This window comes from Prionailurus viverrinus, chromosome E1 (genome assembly GCF_022837055.1).
Source record: "Prionailurus viverrinus isolate Anna chromosome E1, UM_Priviv_1.0, whole genome shotgun sequence".
In the NCBI taxonomy this organism is placed as follows: domain Eukaryota; kingdom Metazoa; phylum Chordata; class Mammalia; order Carnivora; family Felidae; genus Prionailurus; species Prionailurus viverrinus.
This window is the reverse complement of record NC_062574.1, coordinates 25,763,977-25,778,629: the sequence shown is the minus strand read 5'-3', so window position 1 is coordinate 25,778,629 and position 14,653 is coordinate 25,763,977. Positions and strand designations below refer to the sequence as shown.

General features: G+C 39.5%; 1 protein-coding gene across 1 annotated transcript in view; it reads right to left on the bottom strand.

Annotated features, from left to right (window-relative positions):
* Positions 1–14,653, bottom strand: part of BCAS3 (BCAS3 microtubule associated cell migration factor) — a 628,358-nt gene that overhangs the window by 105,520 nt on the left and 508,185 nt on the right. The gene's annotated exons all lie outside the window — the stretch shown is intronic.

Genomic DNA, 14,653 nt, shown 5'->3' with positions numbered 1-14,653 from the left:
CCATTTAAATGTATCTCCGACCGGAGATGGTTAATCTCTGGCAACAAATGATGTGCGTGTGTGAGGACACTGTTTATTCTAGCCTTTCTGCAATTTACAAATCGAAACAAATAATGGTGGAGACATTTGCAACTATGGAAAAAGGGTGTTTACAAAGTGGGAGAAAATAGACTAAATAGGCTTAGACTATAGAAAATTTCTAACACGGCATGGGACGGACTCCACAACAACGGAAGGTGCAAAAGGCTATGAGTCACAGTTATTGTAGCAATTAGATCTTTACAGAGATTTCCTAAATATGTCAGTTTTAGAAAACAGTATCTACATGCAAGATCATCTTGGTAAACCCTGGGGACACCAGACAGGAAAATTTTCCTAGGCCTCCTGTCTCATCTCTCCACCCTTAGATATAGCTTCTCAGATACCAGGTCTTAGTTTAGTGTTAAATCATTCAAGCTCAAGGTGCTTCTCACACTTTCCTTTGGAAACTAATTCTTCTTTCCCAAACCTTTCCTTAAATGGCATTGCTCACAGTGAGTTTCCCTGTGAGAAGCACACAAGAGAAGATGTCCTTTAAAAATCCACACCAGCCATTTTCTTTGTCCATGATCTTTCACTCCGTTTTTAAAGCCATCTGTTTCCCTTACCTATTGCAAAGCCTTTCTTTTTAACATTGAATGTCATATGTAACTCCTCAAATACTAGAGTAAAAAAGAGGTTAAGTCTTAAGCCACAATCCTTAATTTGCTGTCTTCTTGTTGCAGAAGTGTTCATATGAAAAATATCAAATTACTTGTTAATGATCAAAGGGGATCCGCCTAGAATAGATAAAATTTTAATGACAGTGAGGACAAGTTTCTCCCATGTAGAAACTGACCCTGACTACACAGGCTTTCATATGGATTTCATATCTTTACAAAAACAACAATCAAATAGCAACTCATTAGAGATGAAGAAGGGAAACAGTTTAGTATTCATGAAAAGTAACACTGGGTTTTCACAAGATAAAGACGTTTATCTTTTATGGGGCTGAGGGGAAGAACTATTCCCCAGCTCAGCTAGCAAGAGAAGGTGTAAGTTCACAAGTGCTTATTACAAAAACAGTATAGTCAAAGAGGTTTTAGGATAAAGGTAAGGACTGTGGTCATTAGCTCTTTATTACCCAAAGTCCAAGACAGCACTACACACGCAGACACTGGGAAATAACAGTACTTGATGGAAAAAGAACGATGATTTTATGCAGTGAGATCCTCAAGTTCATTTCTTTATCAAATGAGCTTGTTTCACTAAGTTTGGGCATGAACTGGCAATGCTTATTTAAAGTCAACATGAACTGAAGCCAAGACAAGATTGTGGAAACCAGGCCCACAGAAGCAGAAATTTGGTCTAGAATATTTTCCAAGGAAAATGTTGATGAGACTTTTTCTTCCTTGTACAAGAGGGAAAAGAATGGAACGATTCTTGAATGTCTATTATGTATCAGGCACTATGCTATGTTTTATATGCTATGTTCTGCTATATTCAATATAAAAATACATATACTATGCTACATACAATATACATTATATTATTAATCCTCAAAATATCCCAGTGAGGTAACTGATGTTAAGTAACTTATACAAAGTGACAGATCTAATTTTTTTAAAAAGTAGAATGGAACCCAGGGCTGTCTGCCTACAAAGACAATATACTCTTTTCCCTACAAGGTAGTTTCCTCCTATCATACTTCTAATATCGCTTTCATGTTTTTAAAACCTGGCCATAACTTACTGCTTAGCTCTCTCTCTTTCCAGTTCAGATTTTTTTTAAAGGCTGTTAAAGATATTTACTATTACAGATACAGCTGAAATCTCTGTGTACCTTACTCCACCACGGTCCTCTCTGCCAGTAGCACACTATACCCATTCCTTTGCAGTCTGTTTTCTCCCTCAACATGTTTTTTAAGATTTAGCTACATTGCTAAAGATAAGTTATGCTAACTCACTTCTACTCTACATAATAAATTTATCATAATTTTTTAAATGTTCATTTAAAAAATGTTTATTTATTTATTTTGAGAGAGAAAGCTAGCAGGGAAGGGGCAGAGAGAGAGAGGGAAAGAGAGAATCCCAAGCAGGCTCCATGCTGCCAGTGCAGAGTCCGATGTGGGGCTTGAACCCATGAACTGTGAGATCATGTCTTGAGCCAAAACCAAGAGTCAAACACTTAACCAACTGAGCCACACAGGCACCCCAAACATACCATGATTTTTAATAAATCTATGCTTTTGTTCATCTGCAATAAACATTATTATATGAGTCTTCTTTTATTCAAGTCAGAACTTTCTCCGGACTACCTAACCTTGAGGTGGAACCGCCAGATCCTAGAAATAATAATGATGATAATAACTGACACTGACATAGTGTTTACTTTGTGTCATTGTGCTAAGTACTTGTTACGTTAACTCATTTAGTTTTCACAATAACTTTATGAGGATTCTGTTACTATCACTATCTTACAGATGGCAAGTAGTCTGGCTCTAGAATCTTTGCAACCAGACATTGCAAAATACCTTCCAAAACGATTACATCAATTTATATTCCACCATCAGCCTATGACTTTCCACATCTTTGCCCGCACTTGTGGTCAAAGTTTTTAGTTTTGTTGTCCTAATATGAATTTTTCCTAAATTATTCCTATATGCGTAACCATTTGTCTCAGCACAATTTATTGACTAGTCCATTTTACAGTACTGATTTGTAATGCTATCTCCATCACATTTCAAGTTTTCAAATACACGCTGATTTCATTCTATTGTTTGTCTACCTCTGTAACAATACCATTCTATATAATTACCGCAGTTTATATAATACATTTTGGTATCTGAGAGATAGAACTTAAATGAGATTCTAATGAAAATCATAATTGGTCGGTTCTCCAAAATTGTTCTTTGCTATTTTTGGTCCTTTTGTCTTCCATATGAAGTTCACGATCACCTTGAAAATTTTTATGAAAAAACCTGTACTGGATATTCTCTGATTGCTCCTTCAGATCCACTTCCCACTCTTCTCCATCTTCCTCTATCCCCATGCACTGTCTTCCAGGTGGATAGCATCAACTGGGTTCCTTTATCCTAGATGCAGCCAATGAGAGTCAATGGCAGGAGAAGGAAGAGCAAGAAAAACAGGTACTTTGCCCCTTGGCTTTCTTGCCATGAGGTCCAGGTTAGCAGTGGCTATTTCTCTGTGGAAGGCCTGTCAGATACCTTCTCCAAAAGCTACAGCTACAGCACTCTCTGGGTTCTGACAACTGCTCTACCCCTTGCTGTTTCAGACCCAGGGGTGCTAAAGGCTTCTATTTTTTTTTTTTAAGATTTTTTTATTTTGAAGTAATCTCTATACCCAACATGGAGCTCGAACTCACCCCCACCGAGACCAAGAGTCACATGCTCCATCGACTGAGCCAGCAAGTTGCTCCTAAAGGCTTCTATCTTTTGATAGCTCAGGGTACTTCACCTTCCTCTGTTGGTTTCTTGGTTTCCCTAAGCTTTTTCTAAACATTTGCAAACAGACCCTTCATTAACTCTCTTTAGTAAACACTTTCATATGTGCCATTGGTTTCCTGCCACGCCTTTGACTGATTCAAAACCTATTATGATTTTCATTAGAATTTCATTTCTCAATTAATTTGAGGATAATTGACAACTTTAATATATTGAGTCTTCTCATACATGAGTATGTTATATCCATTTATTTAGGTCTTCTTTCATCCCTTCAATTTTATAAATATTCTGTAAATGTTTTGATATTTTTTCTAAGGATTATTCCTGGCTTCTTTGTGCTTTCAACCGTTAGTGCAAATAGGACTTTTCTTTCATTGGTTATTGCTGACATGTAGGAACACCATCCATTTCTGTATTCAGCAACCTTGTTGAACTCTTTTATTAATTCTGTTCGTTGACTCTCCTGGATTTTCTTTCTTGCAAATCATATCATCTGCAAATAAAGTCAGCTATGCCTCTTTCTTTCCAATTCTTCTATCTCCTATCTCTTGCTCTTACTTCATTCCATTGGTTAATACTTCCACACAATGTTGAGTAGAAATGGTGTTAATGGGCACCCTTGTCTCATTTCTCTTAGCATATTCTTCATGAAGTAAAACCACTGTAAATCCTAAAGCTATGGCTCCTAGCTTCCACTTGCCCTTAAATAATTACACTCAAATTAAAACGCCCAGGAGTCACATTAGCCAAAAATTCATGTTACTACTATGTGCCCTGGAGAGTACGCTATAACATTCTAATACAGAAATAACAAGCCTTGACAATCGTAGTCTGCACTGAAACAGCATTATGTGAGTTGTGAACTCTGGCTTAGGTGGAACTAATTTAAACAATAAGGTTCAACCAATTCCTCTATAAGCAACCACCATCCATTCACCCACCAGAATTTGTGGAGATGGTCATATCAAACATTACATGATTTACCATTTTAGCTTTTGAAACTGGGAGGAAAACATGCCGAAAAGAAATAAACAGCTCCCTCTCTCTCTCTCTCTTTTTTTTTTAATGAATGTAATAACAGAAGAGTAATGAGGTTGGAAAACAGATGTGGACAAAGGGAAAGCACAGGCTACAGTGTGGCCCACACATTCTGGAAAGGAATGATAAAAAAAAAAAAAAAGCTTTACAAGCTGTTCCGAGTCTTGAATTAAAAGAAGTAATCAAGCAAGGCTGACTTATAAAGGGTCAGGGGGTAGCATCCTGCAGCAGAGAATAAACAGAACTCCTTTTCCTTAACTGTCCCCTGCCCAGCTAAATATGGGAAGGAGGATATTCCTGGGTAGCAGCCTCTCTGAACATATTCTTAATTCAGTGTTTAATAACTGCCATGTAACCTCCTTTCCCTGCCCACCCGCTCCCCAGGGAGGTACTTCCCTAATGGGTTGGCTCTTTTTAGTCTGGTTTTAGTCTCTAGCTCTTTATATTCTGACGGGGGCACCACAGTCTCTTTCTATGACTTCCAGGCAAAATGTGTCAAATTAGATAAATGTGTTCAATGTTGGTTTGGGAGAGCTCTCATTCTCTAAATGGCTTCTTCCCACACCCTTTTCACCATGTTTGCCTCCTAGAGTCAGTCAGAATGTGTATAAAAAAAGAATCCTAACTTGAGAGGGTCGAAATCCTCAAAAAGAGGTTTGTTGTTGTTGTTGTTGTTGTTATTTTAACTTCAACAGTACACCCGCAGTAGAGCAACATCAAGAGGTAAATGCAGCATCTTGGTAAAAGGGAGATAAAGTCTTATCCTGTTTCCAAGGAGATTAACCACACAAAGCTAATTTTCTTGTGTTCCTATGGGTACTGTTATTAATGGTGTTTTATGGCGGAACTGTCAGGCACTCGTCAGTTTACCAAACTATGTTAGTCTGTACAAAGTGTCTTTCCAAGTGGCACTGTGAGAAAGCAGTCTGCTGCAGTTGTCTGACTTGGCCTCTGAAAGCTTTCAAACCAACTACTGAAGTCCAGCCAGCATCTAATTTTACCCGTGAGTTCCAGGAGAGAGTAAAGCTGGTGGGAAGATTACAGAGTTCCTTGAAGCTCTGACCTACAACAGGAAGAGAGTTGTCAGCCTTCATGTCTCTCACCCTAAATCCCAAGGCAAACAACAGTGGCAGGGCGTTTTATAACACGTTCCCATTGTAAAATTGCATATTTCAGAAACATGATGCTGGCTCCCTCATTTTCCATAGACTTCGTGTCAGTATAAACAGATGACCTTAAAATGAATATTTTTTACTTAAGCTTTTTGATTCCAATTTGTCTAACTTGGGCTTCTCTGGGTTGTCTTGTAAAACTGTGGAAATCTACTGTTTTCAAATTGGCTAATGCCTCTACATGTTCAATTCTGATCACTTCATTAATGTCCTGGGAATTTCTGGTAATGTTAGTGTGAAATACCACAGGGATTTCAAAGTTTCAGGGACATTTTGAGCTTATTGTAAACAGAGTAGAAAAACAGGGCTTTGAAGTTAAGTCTTGCTTTGACATACAGCAACTCGGGCAAGTTGCTTAACTTCTCTTCTCCCATGCTTATCTGTAAAATGGGTATAATAATAAGACAAGGGTTGCTGGGAGGATCAGCGACAACCTGCGTTAAATGACTTGCAGAGTGCCAACTCACACGGCAGTTTGATCAATAGTAGCTATGGCCAGTCCAAAGTGAAAGAAGTCAAACCCACAGTTCTGTTCAGTAAAGGTGCCACAGAGGACACCCCCTAGGGAAAAAGATGACCTCAGGTGCCCTTAAAAGCACTAGGAGGATCAGCCAACAGGAGAGCAGAGGTGATAGCAAGTGTCTGGTGTCTAGGGAGATCTCCAAGATGATTGTCCTAGGCCAATAATGATGGACAACTGCCCATTCTAAGGCTGTTTCCCTCAGAAAGAATATGAGCCTCTTCTTGGAGGTAGGCTGATGAAAGGGGGGAAAAACAAACAAAAAGCAAAACATAAAACAAGAGAACCAACTCCCATGGGTGGAAAACTTAAATGGTTTCATTAAAATTCTTATGTTGACCACCTTGCTTTCTGGAGTAGCAGTTCACAAAGTAATAGCCAGTAACCTAAGAATGGACCAGTCTTAGGCACCCTCACCTTCTCCAGTGTTTAAACAGGTGATCTGCTTTTCTTGTCCCCTATGGATAGGAGTTGACAGTTGCTGCTGTGCTATTAAAGTCAGAGCTGGACTCTAATAAGAACAAAGCACAAACCATACTGGAACATTGACCATAACTCTGGGTCATTAACTGGCTGAATTTCAGTGTTCTCAAATTCTATGTGCCCTTGAGAAGGGAGATCAACACAGATTAGTTATGCCCACTACTCCAAGCCTCTTCCAAAATAATAATTAAAAAAAAGTAAATAAAAAGTAAAGATCATACTACTATTTACTAAGCAACTACAAAGTACCCGGTACTACTAATACTACTCTTCGGTCCACTAGAAGGAAACATTTTAGAAGGGGCTCCGATACTATAAAACCTCTTCAGTATTCAATAGAAAAATAACAAGTTTACTTCTGACATTCAAATAAGCTGTTTAGGAGAGAAGGGCAGTATATACTTAGACCCTTGGGTTTAAGAAAGAAACTCATCTTTTAATCAGATACAAAATAAGAATCCCCAAGAGCTCAAGGCTCACTACAACATCTGCCAGTTTAGAATGGATTAATAAAATTAAGAGGTATGGTAAAATCTTATCTAGGGAGAATTACAAATACAAATCCATATGCTGGAATGGGATAGAACAGTCAGCTGTCAATATTTAGCCAGTGTTCCATAATTCTTTTACAGAGTAATACCTGCCTTCCCAAATAAACTACAGAGAGTGTATGTCAGTCTCCATTATTAGGAGAATATACTAATCATCTTATATCATATTAGACAAATATACTAAATTCTAATATCTAATATCATATTAGACGAATATACTAAAATTATTACCAATAAATTCCTTGCTTAGAAAATCATGGCATGAGTCGGCTTCATCCTACTTACTTAATCCATTTTTTATTGTGATCAAGGGAAAGAATCTAACATTTATTACGTGTCTATTTGGTGGCAGGCACTCTAAATGTTACTTCATTTAATCCACACAATGAATCCATGAACTAAGTATGATTACCTATATTTTATAGAGGCTCAGTGGGTGAAGTAACTTGTCTAAGGTCAATGGCTAGTAAGGAAATGGCAGACCCAGGATTCAAACCCAGATAAGCCTTCCTCTAAAATTTGTGTTCTTTTGACCACACCATACAACCTCTCAGGAATCATGCTATGTATTAGCATGATCTAATCCAGATTAGATATCCAATCTGGAGGCAATGAGTTTAAAATCTGAGTGAAAGATAATCAAAGTATATAAACAAAGAACATAAGACAAAACATGGTAAGTGCCACATGAGGGCAGTGATTATTAAAGACATGGACATTCAGAGAGACAATTTTTGACTGGAACAATCAGGAAAGGCTACAAGGAGAAGTGATATTTGATCTAAACCTTGAAGGATGAGCAGAAATTCTAGGGGGCTAAAGAGGAGTGTATGAAAGGACACTGAAGACAGAAGGGCTATTTAGAGGAAGGAGACAGTGTGTACAAAAATATGATGGTGGGAAGACAGAAGGCATGCTCAAGAGATGATAAATAATTAAATCTGGCATGAACAGAGGGTTCATCTAAGAAGGAGTGGGAGGTAAGGTAGAAAGGTCGGTTTGAACCAAACTGTGCTGTGTCAGTTCATTTAGACTGATCAGAAGGAAGACACTAAGTGAAGGTCCTACGTTTATTACAGAACGGAATCATGTTCCGAATTATTTGATTGCTCTTAAATTACATGTTCCTCCCACAGCACGATGTCACCTTAAACAAGAAATTAATGAATTTGGATTTCTATTATTTGAAGGTGGCAATGTGTCGTTTAAGTTTTAGAGGAGGAAAATATTTTGACATGATCAAAATATTTGTTATTTGGAGATAAAGACTCTCCTGGGGCCACTGAGGTGAATACTGAAAGGGAGGTAATGTGGTAAAAAGTATTCTTGAAGGGATGACTGAGGGCATGGGTTGAATGCCAGAGTTTTGCCCTTTATTAGCAATGTGATCTTTGAGAAGTTTCTTTTGCTAAGCCTCATTGGTAAGATGGGGATGACAACACCCAACTCACAGGTTTGGATTTGAAAGGATATAATGTGGGTAGAAGCACTCTACAAGTATAAAGAATAATTTAAATTTAAAAAAAATCCAAAATTCTTGATTTGGTAGAGAAAATACTTTAAACAGAACCTGAGTTCACCCCCAGAAATTATTCATACACATGCTTATGTGCAAAAATAAGGTTCAACCCTTACTTGTAGGTTGCTCAAAGTCTGTCCGCAGGGTTTGGGGTTGAGGCTGAGTAAATTACTTTGGGTTCTTGCGCCTTGGGATACAAACCAGCTTAACCCCCAGGCCTCTTCTGAAATGGTTATTTTTGTGTAGCTCTATCTCTGTTCACCTGGAAATCCTACTCATCCCTCTTTAGTCCCAAGACTCAATGGTTTTAAAGGCAACAAGTGGGCATCAACCTTGGATGCACAGCACTCCATAGGCAGAGACATTAAATTTTTAAAAAATCAACAAAAAGAAACTACTTCTTGACTTGAAAATGTAAGACTGATGACTTCACATAGTCTGGTCCAGTTCAGGGTCACTTGGAAGGCACTCTGAAACATAGTATTTTCATGTTAAAAAGGAAGCCTCAACTGTACAATGATCCACTGGCCAACTTATTCTGTGACTACCAGTAGAGGTTGGCAGTGGGTAGGAAACATTTGTTAACCACAAAAAGTAAATATCAAAGTCAGAAAATAAATATAATATACTTGTGACTTAGAGTTTCAGAAAATAATCTCTCAGTTTGATGACTCATTTTTTAGGGGAAAAAGGATGGTGTGGCATCTCCTATCCTGAGCCTAGGAGCAAAGTTGCAGAGAGTTGGCGAGGAAACCATCAACGCCTCAAATTCCCTTAGAGTCAAACCCCATCCACTTAGTATTTTATTAGGTGTTACTCACTGAACATCTAAACAATTGCCAGGGCCTTCCTACAAAAAATAGCTCAGGGAAAACAAAGCTGTGGTAAGGTTCTCCACATGAGCAGCTCTATCAGGAAACCTTTAGCCCCAAGACCCTACACACAGCATACATAGTCAGGCAAAAAATGTTTATAAAAGTCTTCCAAAGAATGAGTACTCTGATGCAAAAAACTTCCGCCAATACACTTAAGCCAACTACGGATATAGACACGCAAAGCCAAGTCTACTCTAATTTCAGGGCTCACACTAACACCACAGGATGCAAGCATGTGTCCATTGTGGTTCCACAGAAGGATAGAAAGACTTATGGGTACTGATGACAGTATGACTGATGACATACTGATGATAAGTCTCTGCCCATTGGTTGTCACCATCAGTTTCCCATGATGCTTTCTAGACATTGTCAAACTAAGAAGAAATTTAGCGGAGTGAAATGTGCGCACTAAAGAAAGAATATTTCTGGAGGTGTTTTGGAGGCTGTAAGGGGAAAGAAACTTGTGCGCACACATCCAAGCTCTCTTCTTACCTTGTCAGGTGACCTTGAGATGAATAGTCACCTCTTGAGCTTTGTTTTTATTCTTTGGAAAATTAGGAATGTGATTAGCTGGGGAGGGTATTTCTGACAAACACCAGAGAAAGGAAAACTTTGATATTTTCATCCAACTCTGGGGTAGAGAGGAGGATGGAGAATCTGTTCCAATCTCCGGTGGCTCCAAACAGAGCAAAATTTGAAACTTCAATAAGTCATTGTGCTCTTTCTGTGACAATTACAGCTCTTTGAAAATCAGCTTTAGTACCTTCAGAGCAAGTTTGGATGAATGAAGCCAAACCAAGTCCCAAATAGGAAGGTACAAGGAAAGGGAAAGTGGGATGACACACAGGGCTGTCTCAGTGTCAGCAGGCAACACCAGAACTTAAAGTCTTAAAAAGAAACGCTAGAATGTTCTAACTGAAGACTGGGATGAATTTATGGTTGATTTTTGTAGGTAAATAATCGTGGGTGTTATTATAGTACTGTTGTTGGTAAGTATGCAGGACCTTTCCAGCAACCCAATACCGTACTTATTTTCTGATCTCACCAAGTACTTGAAACGTTTTAGAAAAACAGGAAAACCAATTTGACACTAGGGCAAGGGAGAGATAAAAACTCAAGGAAAAGACAATTGAGGCATAAACTAAGAAAGTAATTTTACTTTCTAAACCAGTGAGCCTTGTATTAAGCAAAGAAATGTGCTTGTCACAGTTTTTAAAGCAACCTGAAAGTAAGTCTTTTTAGTACTACGTGAGGCCTGTGCTGCTCACAGAGGACACTGCTGTGAGTGAGGCAGTCAGGGCCCAACAGGGTTAAATCTCTTCAGGGTTTTAAATGGAAAACAAACATCCATTTAACTTGTATAGGGGGTTGTTCTCTCATAATACCTAAGAAAGGGGCTGGATCTCTTGAATTTTTTCTTCGGGTTGTTTCTATGCTGACTAAGGAATAAGGTCACAACTGGGGTTTTAAGTAAGGTAGCAGTGGGCCTGATGTAGAAGAAAGGCCAAAGGATTTAGGTCTTGTGGGTATTATCCTAAGGCTCTTCTCCTCCAGTTTTCCTTTTATATATAAATAAGACGAGAGCTCCAGTCGGTTGTGATGTTAGGGTAGCAAGGCACAAGGCAAATCACTTTATCTTTCTGAGCTTCAGTTTTCCCAGGTTAACTGAGGAGTCTGAATTATACTAATAATATATATATTATATATATAATTACTCAGTCACTTCTAAAGTCTCTTTCAACAAAAATTACATAACAAAGTTGGAAAAGCAAGCCACCCCCCGAACAAAAACAAACAACAACAACAACAACAAAAACCCTTCTAAACTTCTGCTCCTCAGTTGGAATGTGATGACAGGACTTTATGAAGCGCTGGCCCAGACATATCCATGACTCATCGTCCCCTTTACATTGCCCTTCCATCCTGGGTGTGACAGTCTATGAGTGACAGAGCTGAGGCCCCTTCCCCCGCCAACTCCAATCACCAGAGGGTGACTACTGATGTAGCGACTGTTGAAACAATAGCAGTCATAATAATGAAAATATAAATGACAGTAACAATGCCAACAGATGCTATTATTAAAGATAATAGCTAACATTGAGCCTTTATTAAGGTTACATGTATTTATTCAGTCAATCCTTGTAATAACTCTATGAGGATTTAACACTGATGTTATATCTCCATTTTGCAGATGAAAAAACTGAGGCTGAGACACAGAGCAGTTAGGCAAGTAGTAAGGGCAAACAGTAGAGCAACGAATCATGGACAGCCAAAGTCCAAGAAGGAGGATGTCCACAGGGCTCTGAAACAGTACAGCAGGACGCTAAAGATAGGACAGAGTTCCTAGGACATGGGGTTTAGCCCAGTGAAGTGGAAGGCTTAGCAGACTGAGAGCAGAGAGATACAGATTCCACCCTTGGCTCTGCCACTATTGCTGAGGCAGGTCAATTTCCTCATCTATCAGACAAGGGCAGAAGATGAGATAACCCTTAAGGCCCTTTTCAGCTCTGACATTCTCCATGAGGGACCATGTTCCATAAGGACTCAGCAACTGTTGGATTCCCAGGCTCTTTTTTTTTTTTTTAAAGTTCTTCATTTCTATTTTAAAAAATTGCATGTTCCCGTGGCCCTGGAATGCCTGCCTCCGGCCCCTCTGGAGCCCTGGGTTATGTGAAAGCAGCCGTGCCAAGCTGGCCCATGGGCGGGGCTGAGTCTTCCTGGCTGGCTTGTGACATGTTCCTGACGTACTGTGTGGTCAAGGAGCTGGGACTGGGGGGGCTGAACGAGGGCCAAGCCTTGCACTTCAGCTTCCTGACCTGGCAGCCATTCAGAGAGACCCTGCTAAGTGCTATTTCCTAAATACACTCTCTTTTCATAACAATCTTACCACATTGCTTTCCTTTACAAGCGCTCTTAAAAAAGGGACTGGACTCCTTCTGGTTAATCTACACAGACTACATTTGGAAACCATCAGAAACTGAACTCTAAACAAAACGTTATTAATGCGTTGTAATCTGCCCTCTATGTTGCAGATGAAAAGAAAATGTTTTATAGTTTCAGAGCATACGTTTTAATTGCCTTTTAAGAGTGCATATACTTTTAGTACTTAGTGTTATAAAACTGTAGTATCTGTTTCTTGATAACTGTTGAGTGATCTCAGCTATTTTTATTAGTTTTTTTCCTTATCCTTTTCTCTCTTTTTCTCCTAAACTGCCACCCATACAAAGTTCCTTTAGATCAAGCTTGATATAGGGCTCACATATTTGAGATCTTCATTATAAATAGCTTCTTAACAACCTCCACCTCACTATATAAAACACTTATTCCTGAAAATGAGTTCTATAAACAAAGATGGAGTGGGTGGCTTTGTCTAATAATCCAGTATAGCTGGGAACCTAGCAGTCTAGCCTTTTCCCACTTGCTATGGCTTTTTTATAGGGGCCAGATGACCTACAGAGATCGGATGCTCCTGCTACTTCTCTCAGCTGTACAGCTTTGTCCCAAGAGTCCAACATATCAGTCATCGACCCAGAGGTTTCAAGGGCAGACTCTTGGACACACCAGGATCCAGTCTTCTTTTCAGCAAGGAATCCCGAATCCATTAGAATCAGGCTGAAGTTAAATGAGGGACTGGACTCTTCTATAGCTTGTCACCAGGCAGACAACACCTGGAAGGTCAGGTCACTGACAGAGTCTGCGGGGGCTGAGGCCTCCATTGCTCACCTTCCAGTTGGGCAAACAGTACCCAGCTTCAGTGATATAAGACTGAATCACAGACTTACAGGAAATGAAGTGACCATTTGAGCTAAGAGTCTGTTGGGGCAGGGGCAGAGGATGAAGGTGTCTGGCCATCTGAATTATTGGCTAGGAAGAAACAGCAGCTTTGGGCGCTGGCATCCGCAGTGGTCCAAGCGGCATGTGCTCTCAGTGATAGGAAGTAGCCACAAATGATAAAACCTTTTGGGGTAAATTATCCAATGTAGGATAATGTTCAAAAAAACCAGATTCAAGACTCCTTGGACCAGAAGGGCTCACAGAGATGTTGTGGTCCATCACTCATTTTCAGGCGAGGAAATGAAAGTCGAGATAGGCAGTAACTTGCCCAAGGTCTCCTGGTGAGCTTAGGAAACTGGTCTCTGGCTCTCTGTCCTGGCATTCGACCGTCTACAGGATGCCCGTCAGAAAGTAAGGGAAGCGTCACTAAAAGCAATTCCGTTTAGTTGTCTGAAAATTAGAGTGTGTGCCCTTTTACTACAGTTTCTTTTCAGAGACAGTCATCTTCCTTATCTCGAACATTAACTCCAATGTTTCGTATGGTGTCTCCAGTGTTTCCCTAATGCCTTCATGACTCACTGGATATTATGGCCTGATACAGCACAGAGCAGTGCTCGGCTACAACCTTGGTTTCTAAAGCAATTTTTTATGAAAAATAAGCCCTTTTCTCAGTCCCCTTCCCATCAAAACTCACACAATATATTGAGAATTCTTCCAATGGCTCAGCAGGCCCTGATTTCACAGTGCCCCTGAGGTCACACTGTGTGAAAGAGCAACTGTCTATCAATCTCCTTCTTAACTTTAAATTATCAAAACTTGCATTTTAAATTGGGTTTTCTTCCCTTTAGTAAGCTTTTACTTCATATATGTGCTGAGGAGGAGAAATAAACTAGGGACATTGAGGTCTTACTGTAACCATGAGGCCAAAGCTCTCTATTGGCCCCAGGGTCTGAACTTTTCTAAAACTCTCCAAACTCATGGGAAAGACCCTTGCCATAGAAAAGCAAGGTCTTTCCTAGTCTTCTCTAGATCTACAATGGCTGCTGTTATTCAGTACCTTATTTTGGGGTCTTCTTCAAATTGCTGATTCAATTTGATTTCTGGTTCTTAATATTTGGGTGCAGGTGACACTTGAATACCTTAAGAAATCAGCTGAAAAGAAAGCTTTAAAAAATTGGGTCATGACATTTTTGTCTTCCATGGGCCTGTCAGCTAACTATAGCAAGTCTGTCTCCCTTTT